We start from the raw sequence: 13876 nt of genomic DNA on the forward strand, positions 1-13876 counted from the left end.
ATATTTCATGAGGAGGGTAGTTGTTCGCCAGAATATGCATATATATATATATATATATATATATATATATATATATATATATATATATATATATATATATATATATATATATATATATCACCAGTTTACGTAGTTAACTGGAGAAGATGACTTTCTTCTGGTTATACGTTTGTTTCAGTAGTTTTATTGTTTTTGCTGTTGGACACATTGCCCGTATCTCCACTTTTCCTTTGAAGAATTTTGCAACTGCAAAGAATATCATTGAAAGCTTCGCGGAAATTCCTGTGTGTCGTGTAATACACGATCCAGTTGATAGAGGGGTTCAGATGGGCCCACATACGAGTGAGCTTCGTGAGAGAAAGAATTGTTGCGATCCACCGCAATTGCAAGTGCATATGGGATCCAACACACCGAAAATACTGCATAAATTATCAAAAAAGTCTTTGCCACTTCAACATGGATGCTTTTCTGAGGAGGATTATTATTAATCCAGAGGTTCATATTTGATCGATGGCGGGCGACATAACAAGAAATCAGTGAGTAGAAGACGCCGATGAGGATCACGGGTGCCCATACAAGGACGACGGAGATTTTAGGTGATTCTACGAGATCTATACCAATACCCACTGAAAGCAGATTTTCAAGCAAAGCCAACTTAATGACCAATTTACTGATTTTTTATGTATATATAGAATACTATTCTATATAAAAAATGATCAATAATAAAGCAAATAGATGGAATAACGATTGAATTGATTAAATTCTTTATTAATGTACCTATTGATTCATTTAACTAATGAAGGAGGGAAGGAAGAAAGATAACAAGCAAGGAAAACTGGTTAATGAGAGACCATTAAAGATTAACGTGTATCGGTGTGTAATATCGACTTCTGATATCATATAAGGTGCTCTAACATAGCAGCATTCATTATCAAAAGTAAATGCTTATAATATGCATGACAACTGAGATGTATATCTTCAAGGATGTCGACGAAAAAGAGATAAGTCTTCTATGATATTAGGAACATATACACTGGAACTGGTCTTAAGTAACTGACATGATTGCTAGCCCATTCATATCTACAATGTGTCTTTTCAATACAAAATGATTTTATTTACCTACCGACAATGTTCATAGGATCTGCAATCGCTGTCACATACAAATCCGACATAGCCAGGTTGACGATGAAGACGAACTCAGTGTTCCTTAATTTGCTATGTGTAGCCACAGCAATGAGGATTAGAATGTTGCCAAATGTGCCCTCCTTGGATGCTATGGAAATCATGATGATGCTTGGTATAGCAATATGGGGCTTCTCTTTGAGAAATTCGTATCTCCCAAATATATGATCGTCACCAAATCCTAGAACTGGCGTAGTGGAATTGTTGACCATTTTATTGCTTTCAATGACTCACCGCCGTCAAATCTGTTACATTCTCTCGCACTGTTTACAATTATCGATGATCCGTTTCACAGACTTGAAGAACTGTCGATTGTGACAAATTGACAAGATACAATATGATCCATACACTGTCATTGTGTGCACAAGAATTAGATCTCTGAAATAGTAATACTGTTTTAATGTACAGAACGCGGTAGTAATCCCCAAATGAATCTTTTGATCTAATTGTACTTGGTTTTACCTTAATATTCAGACATTTCATGTGACATAAAGTCCATCTGCTACCAAAATACTAAGTAAAACACTGCTTTGTAGTCTATAAATAGCAAGAGTAAATACTTCCTTGTTTGGGGCAAAACCACTGCACTTTTTCTTTACATGTAGAAATGAATTAAGGTAAATTTTTAAGATGAAATTGTTGTTGCTGCGGCAACATAGGTCACAGGGTCGTCAACCACTCATTATCTTTATAACGTGTTTGAGGCTGAAGAGTATCAAAGGTCTCAGACAAGTTACGTTGCTGCGATTTCCTTATTTCTCATAGCTATATAACTGTATGTATGTATATATCACAACATTTTGGTTCTCCTTATAGGTAACACTCATTCAGGAGAAACACCACATTCCTTATCATTTTCATATTCCAAGACAAAGTGTACAGGCAGTTTAAACATTTTGATACTGATTTTCGTCTCTTGTTTTATTATAGAGCTCATTCTTGTAGATTGCCCATGGTCAGAATCTAAGAGGATATATTGATCGCCTACCAAACAGTATCCTGACCATTCAGTGTCAATCAACTTCTAGAATTAAACTTCCATCTCAGTAATTGAGCAATATCGAAATTTCCCAATCTGAGAACCCCACAACTGTCTCGTCGGTATCCCTGATCGAAGGCGTGCTAGACACTAATGAAAGTCAAGTGGGTTTAATGAGCATACTCTTGAGTGCATCCACCAGCTTAACTGCTGCAAAGTAGGTAGGACACTAACACACCAAGCCCAATCCACCCATTACCCTTACTTCAAAGTATGTTGGATTTTAAAACCCTTGCCAGATTGATTTTGGATATGTATCAGTTCCTCCAGGACCCCACGAATGCCTCGGTCTTTATCGTACATGTATAAATCAAATAGACCAAGGTATGAAAAAATCTGCTAATAAACGACCCCATGTACTTCTTCAAATCTTTGCTTATGGTAACGATTTATTAGACTAGTATTGTTTACTTATACAGTGGATACACTGTCAGTTGTCATTGTGCCATATAACTTTTTAAGATTAACGTGACATAGACTTATGTGCACACTCATTATAAGAGACTTTCCTTGTAACCGAGGTTAAAAAGTTATGCATTATCAGTACTGTAAGCAACGCCCTCCTTTTAATGTTCTGTGTAACTGGTGCCTCCGGATGACATGGGGTTTGCTCTCGCTTGATATTAGAGATGAGAATCTGCGAACGAAAATAAACTTCACAGTTGTTCAACAAGAATGAAGTGGTTAATCGGCATCGAAGAATGGGAGTTTTAAAATGTGTTGAAGGCCAATGTAACAATGTGCTGATCAAATGTGTCAACGTCACTATGGCACGCAAGGTAAGACGTGCATATAAAATAAAGTATACAAAGAATCGTTATATCCCTCAGCTGTGAAACATATCTCCCTCCGACCAAATTAGCGTAATTACCACAGTTAGAGAAACACTTGAGAAACGATGACAAATTTCTACTTCCATTATCCTTGAGAGATAACCACTATCAATGAAATTATGAAACACAAACTTGTTACTCCACAAGTTTATTTGACCAAAATATTTCTTGCCACCTAGATAATGCAAGCAAAAATGGCCACAGTCTTGTTGTCTCCGGTACTACACAACATAACCAGTCTTCCCATCGGAATTCATACATTTGAAATGATCACAATCAAGCTGCTGAGGGGAAATATTGATAAATAATTAAATCTTTAAAATGTATACAAATGTAATTTTTTAATGCCTATCAATCTAGTGAATATTATTCGTATGTAAGGGGGTTGCTTCTTAATACTCATTCGGCTATATGCAGCGCGAAGGATATTCTATCACTTTTTATTAATGTTGAGGAGTTATCTATATTTTTGCCATTTCTGGCACTGTGCCAAAAGAGCCTTATATAAAGATATCTATTCTTAGGGGCTCTTTTGAACTGGAGTTAATATTGTTTCTCAAAGTTTGCTGAATCCAGCTTGGCCCGATTGTGATACCTAAGTTAAAACGATCAGTTATACAATTGATTCATCCTATGCCAACATGCAATGCTCCACAAGCTCAGGTACATGTACCGACTATTATTAATAACTATGATCCAAATTTACCCATCCAGCCCTGACTACTATGGGGGCAGGGCCCGTTTTCTGTACAAATTTAATGCCACAATCAGCGACCTAGAATAAAAAATCATTAAAAAAATCAAATATACAAGTGAGGTCAAAAAGGTCCATATTTTTGGATATCTATATTAAAACAAAGCAAGAGAATAGTTTCCACTTGACCAAAGAAGGTAGTTCATAGCAGAAAAAGTTTTTGCACTCCAATCCCAAATTTATACCTGCAATGTTCATGTCCGAAGGTCATTTTTGACACCGTATGATGATCACAGTGCAAACACAATCCCTTTACCTAGATGACAGTTCTGCAAAACAGTGTGTACTAAACTGGCTGATGCAATTGAAAATAGTTGTCATCCAAGCAGTTTTTGAGATATTCTAATTGCTCCAAACCCATGTGTTTACTGCTATGGGAGGCAAACTCTTCTTCCTAGCCGTCTATTTGGTATTTCCCTATCAACATACTGCAGAGTAACTATGGAAGGTGTAAATGCATGACACCTTTTTGAAAAACAAAACAAGCCCTAAAGACCTAGTTCACAAATATATCCATATCTATAAATAGTAAACAATAATAGCTGAAACAGTCACATCATAGCCTTAAGTTAAGAAATTTGCCAGGGGCCAGTTTAAGAAAATGGACTCTGCCACCGATAATGCTTCAAAGAGAGAAAACGTTTTAACATCCCTGCTGATCCATGCTCCAACACAACATCAGAATGACATGGCAAACAATGAAAAACATCAAATGGAAAAAATAATGTATGTTGTCGTATCAAAATATGTTAATTTTAAAAATAATAGAAGTATTAACAAGTTCTCGTTACTGCAACATAGATGAAAATCAGTGATATCGAAAAGCGTATTCTTAATATTAGCAACTACTCCATGTCGAATAGTAAAATGTAATTTAACGCACAATGTAAATGGTTGCAATTTGCGTCTTGCAATTTGTTCAAATTATAACCAGCAACACAGAGTAAAACATTACAAGCTTCACCATATTACATTTTGAGGCCGATTACTGAGCTAATTTATTAACTCAGCCTTGTAACCATCAAATCACAATGTGACCATCTGCCACACTTTGTAATCTACTGGAACGTTTCAGATCGTATATTTCACCATAGTAGCGATATGAGTTCAAATAAAGTTCTTGCTCAGTACGTAACCTGACACAGAATGTTGCTGGGTTTGTTTGTTTATCTAAAATTATAAAAATGAATGCTGATTGCTTCTTAATGTTGTGGATTTGTTTAGCATTATTATAAGAAGGTTATAATGGGCTGAGGCAATATAAAAATGGAGAAAATAACAGTGTCCAGGAACATAAAAGGATCGGGCTGGTTCTAAGGCAGGATTTAGGCATGAAACCTCTGCTCGATAAATCTTGCAATATAGGTGTAGAGCTACCACAGATCTCTACATACAGAAATATATCTCCGTTAAGACAAAAGGACTAATTATACCAAACACACCACTCACTGCGCATAGTAGTTCTGAAGTTATGAGAAATGAATTCAAAATTATTCTAAGGTGAGGGTAAATGGGTTGCATTGCAAAGAAACTGAAGTACATATAATGGATTTATAGATACCTGCATGAAGGTAAATGTGTTTGTCTGTGTGTGTGTAATCACCCTTCTCCCAGAAAGAACGAAACGAAACATCAAAGGTTCATAACGAAGAAGCACGATTTTTCTTCTGGGATGCTTTTAAAACAATCAAAATCTTTAGTACCGACACAACAGTGAAGACTCTGACAAAGTCAGTTTACTTGAACATGGACCCTTCTCTGCAAAATATATACTTACTTCGGTTACAAACCATTTTATGTAAATTTTCGATAATGATGCAGTAAAGCTAGCAAGACCAACTATCAAAAGTTAAACTATAACACAAAACACTCTTCTGAAATCTAATCTATGTAAGTACCAGTATTCAACATAGAATTCTATGGAAATTTAATACTTGTATGTAACTGGTATTTAACATAGCATTCTCCTGAAATCTAATGTATCTAAGTACCCGTATTCAACATAGAATTATATGGAAACCCAATGCCCGTAACTACCATTATTTAAAGTGGAATTCTATTGAAATATAATTCCCGCAAATACCAGTATTTAACATAGAATTCTATTAACATTTTAATGCCCGTAAGTTCCAGTATATAACATAGAATTCTATTGAAATCTAATGCATGTATGTATCAGTATCAAATATAGAACTATATTGAAATCTAACGCCCACAAGTCCCAGTATTTAACATAGAATTCTATTGAACTCTAATGCCCGTAAGTTCCAGTATTTAACATAGAATTCTACTAATGCCCATAAGTTCCAGTATTTAACATAGAATTCTATTAATGCCCATAAGTTCCAGTTAACATAGAATTCTACTGAACTCTAATGCCCGTAAGTTCAATTGTTTAACATAGCATTATATATACATGTAATGCCTATAACTGCTAATATTAAACATAACATTCTTTGGAAATCAAACGGATATAAGTATCAGTACTTAACATATAATTCTATGGAAATCTGATGCATGTATGTACCAACATGAAGCATAGAATTATATTGAATTATAATGCCCGTAAGTTCCAGTGTTTAACATAGATTCTATTGAACTCTAATGCCCGTAAGTACCAGTATTTAACATAGACTTCTAGTGAACTCTAATGCCCGTAAGTGCCAGTGTTTAACGTAGAATTCTGTCGAACTCTAATGTCCGTAAGTACCCGTATCATAATAGAATTCTACTGAACTCTAATACCCGTAAGTACCAGTATTTAGCATAGAATTCTATTGAACTCTAATGCCCGTAAGTTCCAGTATCTAACATAGAATTCTACTGAAATCTAATGCCCGTAAGTACCAGTATTTAACAGAATTCTATTGAACTCTAATGCCCGTAAGTTCCAGTATTTAACATAGAATTCTACTAATGCCCATAAGTTCCAGTAATTAACATAGAATTCTACTGAACTCTAATGCCCGTAAGTTCAACTGTTTAACATAGCATTTTATATACATGTAATGCCTATAACTGCTAATATTAAACATAACATTCTTTGGAAATCAAACGGATGTAAGTATCAGTACTTGACATATAATTCCATGGAAATCTGATGCATGTATGTACCAACATGAAGCATAGAATTATATTGAACTATAATGCCCGTAAGTTCCAGTGTTTAACATAGAATTATATTGAACTCTAATGCCCGTAAGTACCAGTATTTGACATAGACATCTAGTGAACTCTAATGCACGTAAGTGCCAGTGTTTAACGTATAATTCTGTTGAACTCTAATGTCCGTAAGTACCCGTATCATTATAGAATTCTACTGAACTCTAATGCCCGTAAGTACCAGTATTTAGCATAGAATTCTACTGAACTCTAATGCCCGTAAGTTCCAGTATCTAACATAGAATTCTACTGAAATCTAATGCCTGTAAGTTCCAGTATTTAACATAGAATTCTACTGAACTCTAATGCCCGTACGTTCAACTGTTTAACATAGCATTTTATATACATCTAATGCCCTATAACTGCTAATATTAAACATAACATTCTCTGGAAATCAAATGGATGTAAGTATCAGTACTTAACATATAATTCTATGGAAATCTGATGCATGAACGTACCAACATGAAACATAGAATTATACTGAACTATAATGCCCGTACGTTCCAGTGTTTAACATAGAATTATATTGAACTCTAATGCCCGTAAGTACCAGTATTTGACATAGACATCTAGTGAACTCTAATGCACGTAAGTGCCAGTGTTTAACGTATAATTCTGTTGAACTCTAATGTCCGTAAGTACCCGTATCATTATAGAATTCTACTGAACTCTAATGCCCGTAAGTACCAGTATTTAGCATAGAATTCTACTGAACTCTAATGCCCGTAAGTTCCAGTATCTAACATAGAATTCTACTGAAATCTAATGCCTGTAAGTTCCAGTATTTAACATAGAATTCTACTGAAATCTAATGCCCATAAGTTCCATTGTTTAACATAGAATTTTATTGAACTCTAATGCCCGTAAGTACCAGTGTTTAACATAGAATTCTATTGAATTCTAATGCCCGTAAGTACCAGTATCTAACAGAGAATTCTACTGAAATAAAATACCCGTAAGTACCAGTATTTAACATAGACTTCTACTGAACTCTAATGCCCGTAAGTTCCAGTATTTAACATAGAATTCTACTAATGCCCATAAGTTCCAGTATTTAACATAGAATTCTACTAATGCCCATAAGTTCCAGTATTTAACATAGAATTCTACTAATGCCCATAAGTTCCAGTATTTAACATAGAATTCTACTGAAATCTAATGCCCATAAGTTCCATTTTTTAACATAGAATTCTATTGAACTCTAATGCCCGTAAGTTCAATTGTTTAACATAGCATTCTACGTACATCTAATGCCTATAACTGCTAATAATAAACATAACATTCTTTGGAAATCAAATGGCTGTAAGTATCAGTACTTAACATATAATTCCATGGAAATCTGATGCATGTATGTACCAACATGAAACATAGAATTATATTGAACTATAATGCCCGTACTTTCCAGTGTTTAACATAGAATTCTATTGAACTCTAATGCCCGTAAGTTCCAGCAATAAACATATCATTCTATGGAAATCTAATGCTTATAAGTACCAGTATTCAACACAGAATTATATTGAATGCTAACGCCTGTAAGTACCATTATTGAATATATAATTCTATTGAAAGTTAACCGGTCGGACGAGCCTTTTCACAGAATGCAATGAACAACGACATGGTTCAATTATACGAAGCTTTGGTAGTCTCCAGAGGCCTAACGCGGAAATTAAATTCCGACTAGAGTGATCTTGACAACGAAATTTTGGCCATTTGACGGGGGATGGAAATTATCAAATATAATGCTAGAACTTTGCTTTTATGATATCAAAGTAGATGTATTTTATGATATTAAAGTAGATGTATTTTATGATATCAAAGTAAAGGTATTTTATGATATCAAAGTAGATGTATTTTATGATATCAAAGTAGATGTATTTTATGATATCAAAGTAGATGTATTTTATGATATCAAAGTAAAGGTATTTTATGATATCAAAGTAGATGTATTTTATGATATCAAAGTAAAGGTATTTTATGATATCAAAGTAGATGTATTTTATGATATCAAAGTAGATGTATTTTATAATATCAAAGTAAAGGTATTTTATAATATCAAAGTAACAGTATTTCAAGATATCATAGTGGATTTATTTTATTATATAAAAGTAGATGTACTATAATTGCGCGATAAAATCCAGATATTGTCTATACTTTTTCTTGTTTGTTGTTGTATTTTTTGTTGTTGCTTTAAATCATTGCTCTTAAAAGCTCATTCCGAAGCTCTTATGGTTCTCCACCCCTGTAAAAACATACGGTGAAAGTCAAATAATGTGAGTGGCCTTGGAGTGACAACCGGTATGACCACAATGTGAAGCATAGTTCATGTCTAAGGAATTACCTTCATATTTCAATACAGCTGGGTTCTCACGTGAAATTATTCAGCGAGCTCATTTGATTCATAGACTTAGTCACAAGTACAACACAAAGGCAACTTGTAATGGAAATATATCACAATATACAATGTGTTGCCATTTATCAGAAAGGTTGGAGATTAAATAAAATAATTAAAGAAATAAATATATTTCTCCCTATTTTCCAATTGCATTGGAGACAGAAATGGTTTTCTGTGTGCGCTATGATGTCAAAGTTCACGGAAAATATACGTACACTTTATACTCACTTATACCACGAATCCAACTGCAAACTGCATACGCCGGCAGATCTTTATGTGTGCAGTTTTTTCGGAGTAATCAGTAGAACAAACAACATAGACCCTAATCTGTAGAGCATTATGATACGGCAGTTCAGAATCTGTGTTGTTTGCAATTTGACTCGATTTGTAAAGCGAATATATAAAGTAGTTATGTGCTAAGAAGAAATACTTAGCCCATGACCAATGTTACGTGTTTAGGCTCTTACAAAACGTAACAAGAAAAAAGTGAAGACAAAAAGCTTTGTAAAATTTAACAAATAATTTATTTCCCTAGAAAAACAAGGTAAAATGAGAAAAAGAACTTGGGTTTTACGAGTCACATCCAAAACTAATCCAAGAATTAAAAAAAAAGAAGTCCTAGTAATAAAAAGTCATAATGAAACTGAGTTCGAATCCCGATGAGATTCAAAATGGAAGGTGATGACGTATGCTGTACGTATACGTCGTACTGATGTGTCAACAGTTCTTTGTTGAATCACAGAAAATAATATTCCAGTGTTTGAATTCTGTGTAAATTTCGATAACTATCTTTGCCCAAGAATTAATTTAGAGCACAATATTTCCAGGGAAAACAAACTTGTAATCCAAATAAATTAAATTAAACAAAATAATTAGCCCAAAAACTGGTCACAACATAAAACACTTTAACGTCTCGAGTGCTAAAGCACTAATGACTATTCTTTCTCAAAACATCAATAAGAAATCTAGCTACAACGCAAAACAGATGCCCGGATGTGGGTCAATCCTCTGGATAAACCTAATTGATGCATGTTATTTGTCACGTACTCCAAGTATGGCCTCGATTTCACTTTATGAATCTTACTCTGAGAAAGAATTAAAAAAATAATTTTAAATTGTTTACCTCAACTCTTACTCGTTCTGAATCAAGGTCAGGAATTAGGTCAATATTAGATACAAAGTTTATATTATTAGTTGTTTACAATTGAATTAAATTTCAGGACAATGTCAAATCCAGTAAATACAATTACATTACAATAACATGTAATATAATGGAATAAAAAAATTAAAACTAACAAACAAACAATTAAATTAAATCAAATATAAATTAAATCAAATATACACAACAATAGCAAAGCATGAAATGTACACCACAATGACCAACTTTGTTTGCAAAGGTGTAGTTCTAATATAGATGCACCCAGGTATCACGTTTACCGATTACATGATAAACAACACCAGTAGATGAGTTTTAAGCAAAACATTTCATCAAAGTCACTGATTCATTAGGTATAAGTCACAATTACCTCCTTTAGCAATAAGGATGTAGTTCTTATTAATATTCATATCATCTTCGGGGTTCATTGCTCTAGATAGGATAGTTACTATACAGCATGAGAAAAGTCTCATGTAGTAATGAGCTAAAGAAAACAAGGTAACCAAAACCTGCTAAAGACGAAATATAGGTCATGATGGGCATCTATTGCTACCAGATATGAATATCATCATCAATTTAATAATTCTGCCAAGAAAAGCATTTGAGAAATGTACATGAAACGTAAAATAAATCTATGTCAAAATTTTAACCTAAATTAATGAAGTTAAACTTATGGGCCATAATAAACGAATTGTGCATTGAGGGTGTAGTGCACTGCAAGATGCATCTTTTCGCCAAATTGTATTATTCTATATAGAATAGGATGCACATAATATGCAAAATATTTTAACTGTAAACTATAAAAGTATAAACTTTTCTAAGACACCCAATGTACAAATGTATGTCATGATTGTTTTGTATGCACAGTACTGGTGGGTATATATATATATATATATATATATATATATATATATATATATATATATATATATATATATATATATATATATATATATATATATATATATAGATATATAATTGAAGCGTGAAATATGGGTCACAGTGGCCTGACTGTGTAATCCTCACTAAAGTACATCCACCCTAACTGTCATATTTTAAATATAACGGACTGTATACATAGTGTTATGTATGTCTATATTATGTGTGTTAACTTTTATGATTATATATTGTAAGGGTCATTTTTAAACATATTACATAGCTTCAAGATACTTTGTACTTTACTATAAGGTCATTGTGTTTGGTACACATGTTTTGTTGCCTTTTTACCTTGAAAGTTGTAGAAGAAATCTTGACACATTTGACGGTAGTTGATGTAAGGTCATGGGTTTTCCCCAAGGAAATCCAGGTGACCTAATTTCTGATCAGAAGCTGCTAAAGTACCTGGCTTTGTTGTCAAGTAGAATGGTCTACAAATGAGTACTCTACCTTCATTCTGGTTCTGATATTACATCTTAGTTACATATATGTAATGTCTATTATTCATTGGATTTATAAGGTACTCATAAACTTCAGGTTTGAGTAACTATTTTTGAATTACTATTAATTCATTGAAAGACATTTTGGATTATATAATTGAGATGTATCAAGATTGTTTGCACATAAAACTATTCCAGACTGTTGGCACATCAGCACAATTGATTGGACTTCATGCGGAACTCCATTGGTACTCATTTGGCATACCCGATTTGTGATAGAACTTTTAGGAATATTTAGAATGTCTTTCACCATGGTGTAAGATATTTTTAATTTTTCACTTTGTATTCAAGGTATATCAATTATTTGTTTAATTTTATAAAACATGTTGGTTTTCACTCTTGTCTGCTACTTAGTTTAAGACCATTGAGTCGTAACAATAGTGCAAACAATACATGTGAATTTGTCTAAACGTAAAATCTTTACCTTAGTCAGTAAAAGGTGAAATGTAGGTCACAATAACATTCGATTGCTGTAAGGATAAAGAAGTAATACTGATGAAAACAATGATCTTGACTGATGATTCTAACACCAACAGAGGGTGAGAAATCAACTTAAAACACAACATTTAACCAAAGGGAATAAGGCTGGAAATATTGGTTACAGTGATCCATGTTTGTGAGTAGATTATAATAATTTCCAAGAGGTATCTTCTTAACAAGTTTGACGATTTCACGGCAGAATAAAAAGAATAAAGGGCGCATAACACTGACCTAAACACAAAGAATTAACTAATAATGGAGAAAATAATGCACATATACGTACAGAATGAACCCCCATAAGGCTACCCTCCACTCCCCCGGGCGGTAGATGCTACGAAACCTTCTCGAAACTGTGTTTCTGATGAGCAGTGAAGAAAGAGTTGTTAAGATACAGTGGGATTGTGTATTTGATGCCCTCTACTTCTTTGAGGCCAGTAAATTAGCTGATGATACCATTTGTTTTTTTTTAAACAAAAAGTGTGTAAATGCATTAAAGATGAGGAAAATCGACTTTTTCATATCATTTAAAACATATTAGATGTTAATAGCCTAAAACAATCATACAATTTCTAAATTTTAAACCTTTGTTTTGTATAACATATGATTTATATCAGATCAAAATATACATTGACTCTTGGGTCTAAGCGTTCAAACATCCTTTTTGCATGAATCCCTCCACCGTATGGAAAGCTGCCAAGTTAGTATACACACCGTCCAATACAAACACGACTTAAGCAATTAGGTCGTTTCCTTACACATTGGTCATTTTATAATTGTTAAAGGATCTGCTTCATGTTCAGGAGAATAAAGGCTTTTGATTGCAGTCGCAGATCTAAAGCGTCACTGGCTATGTAAATAGGATCACCAATGCAAACATTGATTCCATCGCTTTGGGATCATTTTGGGGGTAGGTGGGGATGATGGAATGGATTTGGGAAAATTCGAAAATATATTTAGGAGTGACAAATTCCCTTTATACTGACAATTTCCTGAAGATGAGACACAGTCATGGTCAGAATAACCAATATTTAATCAATAGGAAACACCAATCTCACTCCTCTGTTAATAATATGAAATGGCTTTTATATCTCTTACACATATATAAATCTTTGCAAAAAATATGAAAACTTGTGTGTCTTTGATAGGTATCTATATGATAAATGTTTCCTACCAATTATTCTGAATTCTAGTCATTGGTCATCTAGATTTCTCATTATAGAACGCAGTCCTATAAATATATCATTGGAGATTGCAAAGAGCATTGCTGTTTCCATGTATCAGAAATAAGTGACTCTGAAAGTCCATCTTATTCATTAGGAGCATAATTACAGCACGATTTGTTTGTGTACTCTTTGTAACGGTATGTATTGAGAGGCCCATTAGAACTTGTATGGTTGGCATGTATGAATTCTGGGCTACCTTACGTTTACTTTACTTAAAAG

Source organism: Sinohyriopsis cumingii, chromosome 9, assembly GCF_028554795.1.
Source record: "Sinohyriopsis cumingii isolate HCF-2022 chromosome 9, ASM2855479v2, whole genome shotgun sequence".
NCBI classification, from domain to species: domain Eukaryota; kingdom Metazoa; phylum Mollusca; class Bivalvia; order Unionida; family Unionidae; genus Sinohyriopsis; species Sinohyriopsis cumingii.